Below are 4,680 nucleotides of genomic sequence, written 5' to 3' on the forward strand. Positions count from 1 at the left end.
TGAAACTCCATTGGAAGCTCCCTCTCTGCTGGAAGGTTTTTATAGTTCCAGAAGTTGCTTGCAGATAGCTGGAGGATAAGTAGCACTAACTTTCCTGCTGTGCTGCATGCTACAGCACAGAAATACTAGACAAGATGTGTTTGCTTGTACAATAATGGAGTGACTATTCTTGTTACCATCAACAGTTTACTGACTGGATTTAAGTCATACTCTATGAGAAAGGGTTAATATCTGGCACTATAAGCCCATTATTTTCCATCTGCATCTTGAGCCAATTGAATTGAGCCAATGACATTCAAGCCATTCAAAGAATTTCTTGGCCCTGATTTAAATCTCTCTGAGAATGCCCTCCAAGACACAGCGAAGGTAGTGTTTTATGCATCTTATAGGGACTTCTCCATTTAATCATATTGGCAGCCAAGATTACCAACAAAATGTCATTAATGTAATGATTCCTTCCTTTTTCTAGGGGACTCTAACAGTATGTTCAATTGGACGATATGTTTATAGGTGTGCACCAAATGTTGCCAAGGCATTGAAGGATTTTAATATAAAAGCATTCCAAGATATAAAAATTGTGGTGCAAAGACACAAGATACAGGAAAGAAAAGTCATGGGGTGGACAACTACAAAGTGTTGTTTAGCTAACTATGAGTATAGGGAGAAATTCTTTACAGTTATAGGCAAATAGCGAGCATATCATTGAGTACAGAACATTGTAAGCATGAAGTGGTATCTAGCAACACTTCCTCAAATTCAGCTCCAGGGAATCATCTATTACCTTACTATCTTGAAGCTCAAATGCAAACAAAACTCTTCTGGAGAGGAGAGGAAGGTTTAAAATACTGTACATTTTTCAAAAGGGAGATATTCTTTATTTTATTGGTGTCTAACTTTCTGTACAAGTAGAGTTGAAGTACAAGAGAAAAAATGTATATCACTTCTCAAAATATTCACAGTTTTAAAATATTTAGGGAAAATATAATTTTAATTGTCTGAGAATAATATTATAACAGAAAAGCTCAAGGAGCCTAAAGGTGGCATCCAGGTATTTATTATTGTTATTTTTATTTCTCTATATGTTATCAATCTTTCTTATGTTATATCGGATAAACAAGGAAGCAAAGATATAAAATGGTGACATAAGTAGTTATTTTCTAGGTTTTAACCTTGAAGATTTTCTGACATGTGGCAAATTTTCTTTTCATAGGACCTGTATATGAGGTCCTTTTATGCTGGAAGATGTTCCTCTTGCACTTGAAATTTTGGATGTTTCTTTTGGTTCTGACTTAACTTCTCTGCCTTTAACATTATAGGTTCAGTGTAAACTTCATAAGACATCATAACTCTGTTGGCATAGAAGTGACTGTCTTTGGCAACAGTAATCACCAAGAATACAAGAACAAATAAATATCTTTAAGGAAGTGTCTCAAGATCCAAAGAATTAGTTTCAAGAACATCTCTGTTCCGTACCTATGAAGACCCTTAGGCATTTGGGGAGGAATTTAATGATAGCCAGGATTTCTGATGAGTTGAGACACAGATCATAAAGCCCTCTATTTATGATTATGAATATATCTTCTTTCCATTGCATATTTAAATAAAAATCACTTTAAATAGCTATGAAGTTGGAAGAGAGCTCACAGTTCTATTTCTTAGGAGTTTGCAATATGGAGTGTTATGATCGGCTGCCAATGAACATAGTTGTCACTGGATTGTGCTAGATTCTAACTGAGGCTCTCATGGGATTGCCTAATATATGGTATAATAAGAAAAGAAAGAATTTGGGTAGGACCTCAGAAGACATCATTTAAATAACTGAAAAGAGCAACAAAAGGAAAGAGCTGAAAATGGTGAAAGGTCAGGCAGAATAGCATAAGAAGACAAGATTAAGCATATACTTGCTTATATGTTTTCTTTAAATATTTTCTTATTGAATGAAAATTAATCCAGATATTTTAAAAAAATACAGGAATTCCTCAAATCATTAAAAACCAGATTGTTCAGTTCATCTGAACATTCATATGTAAAGCCAAAGTAAATTAAATCAATATGCTAAAGAGCACTATAATGCTATGGCACAAGGTGCCCATTAACTGATTAGTCAGTTAAAAATATTGTGCAATTCATGTGTCTAAGAGAACACCATTCAACGTGAAAACATGACAAGATCATGTCACTTGTGGCAACATGTTGGGTGGTAAAGCCAAACATTGAAAGATAAATATCACATCATCTCAGTCATATGTAGAAGCTAAAAGCTCTTTATTAAACCAATCAGAAGGCAATCTTAGGCAGAGAGAGTGAAAATAAATATTTTGCAACTTTTTTTATAAAGAAATAAAAAAAACTGTTGAAGAAATACATAGAGTTCCCAGAATTAAACACAAGGTAATGCATATGTATCAAAGTATCACAGTACATATCAATCATAATTTTTATGTTCAGTATGTTTAATAGTCATAATAGAAGAATTTTTCTCTAGATCACAAGTTCATGAATAGCGTCATATTGTATCTTCTTTGTCCCTAGTTCTTAGAACCAGTTTTACTGTGTAAAACTAAAGTCAATTTTTCACCAAAGATAGTGAAAATATTTAACTTCATTGTCTTAATTTACACAGGTTCCTTTCAAAGTTTTGGAAGACCCCAAAGCAATTTGTAATTTGTGTACAACTTCTTAAGCTTTTTAAGCACTGAATAAGTTATAGATTATTTCATTTTATTATTTTTCTTTGAAAACACACTCATATAACATTATCTCATCTGCCAAATGTGAGAATATATCACTATCTACTTTACAGTAGATATCTAGTTAAGTAATTGAGGAACTAATAAGTGACTAACATAAGGAGGACTTAAAAGAACACTTTTGAACTCCTCTTAAATTTGGAGAATGTGTGATTAGAGAAGAGGGGAAGAGGTTGCTCCATCATATGTTCTTTTTTGAGAATGTTAGAGGTGTATATAGAATTTGCTGTCCTTGATGGGAAGCCCCATGTAAAACTACCCACTCTGTTGTAAGAACCTATGTTTGAAATGCCTCAGCAAAATGATTCTAGTGTTCATTCAACTGGCTGTTTGTCCTCCAGCTTACTGCTTTTCTTAGCCTATGTAAAACATCTTGCTTGCACAAAACCTTCCCCCTACAGCTACCAGTGAGATACCAGAATGTGGGTTTTGCCTTTAAAAACCACTTATTCTGAACTCTCCATGTGGGTTCCTCATAGCGGATTATAGTCCTGGCTGGCAAGACTGAAGACTTTCAATATCCTGAACCCTGTGTCTGAGCAGTCATCTCTGGTGGGCTCCCCCAACACAAAAATCTAAAAACTGTATAACCCTAATACATGCCGCATGAATATTTATATTACATAATTGGTAAAACACACTGTAAATATATGTGACTAAGAAAGTTTGAGGCAGAATGATAAAAACAACAGCGAATATGTATTTTTTAAGTCCTCACCCTTCTCCAACTACACAAGAAGGTCTCTATTTTTAGATAAATGGAAACGAAAAAGTACTGAGTCTTCTTGTTAAGTGATGATAGGCAATGGGGCATACATATTTTATTTTCTCTAATAGCTATCAAGAACAGCCTTAGGCAACTGGGGTTTAATTCCAAACAGATTTTAGAAGAAAGTGGGTGGCCACTGGAGAAATAAAATACTGAAACCTCAGAATTTCAAAATATTTCTACAAAACAAAAAGAGGCAATGATAATTGAGTAAGCTAGTGAAATAATTAGGATGCCTTTGGAGAGGTTTTGGAACAAATTTGTAGGCATTCTATAGATGTTTGTTAATAATCAAATGAAGAAATTGAGATATGGCGTATTTGAAAATTCCCAGTGAACGTTGTCTTTTATTTTTAAATAAAAAGAAAGAATAAGACAAAGTTTGCTTAGTCCTGTTTGTAAGGTCATGTTATGAAAAGCAGCACTAAGCATATTAATGTGTTTCCCTCTACTCTAATTTACAATTCTCTCCCTTCTTTAATGAGATCTGCTCTACAGCCCATAAAATAATTGTTATGGTAAACTGACTTTTCAAAATTAGCTACACACCAGTTGGTCCAGAAACCTATTCCTCTAGACCATTCATGCACAAAATACCTTTGTGTGAAACCCTTTCCAAACATGTAATGACTGGAGCTTGTCCAGAAATTTTCCTGCAGAGACTCTGCATGGCTGTCAGTGGGAGCAGTCTTACAATTTCCTTTCCTCAGAATGCCTCCATGTTCGTGCAGGCATGCCCTGGGCACTAGCAGGTCAACACTGAAAACACATTCAACCCAGGCGGTTTCCAAAGAACTTGTTTTCTTTAACCTGCACAAATGCTACCTGACCTAATGTCTCCCTGTGCACCATGGTATTGGACAGAAGCTGTTCAAAGACCCTTAGTGGGACTAGAAGGGACTTGCCATGGAAGAATGCAGCCTGTTCTTATAGCCGTTGGCTCATTGTTTCAATCCTCTTTTCCCATGTGTAAGATAGCTCTTAGACTGTCCTTGTTATTGCACCAGTGATTGCTTTGGGAATAAGGCAGACTGCGACAGGGTTGGAAAGACTCACCCTTCCCTCAAAGGCTAGAAGCACATCAAAGCTTATGCCATAGAGCACCATTGTCTTCCTAAGAACCAGCTTCAAAGTCACATTGGAGGAAGGTTGAGAAGGTGC

This window comes from Peromyscus maniculatus, chromosome 9 (assembly GCF_049852395.1).
Source record: "Peromyscus maniculatus bairdii isolate BWxNUB_F1_BW_parent chromosome 9, HU_Pman_BW_mat_3.1, whole genome shotgun sequence".
In the NCBI taxonomy this organism is placed as follows: Eukaryota; Metazoa; Chordata; class Mammalia; order Rodentia; family Cricetidae; genus Peromyscus; species Peromyscus maniculatus.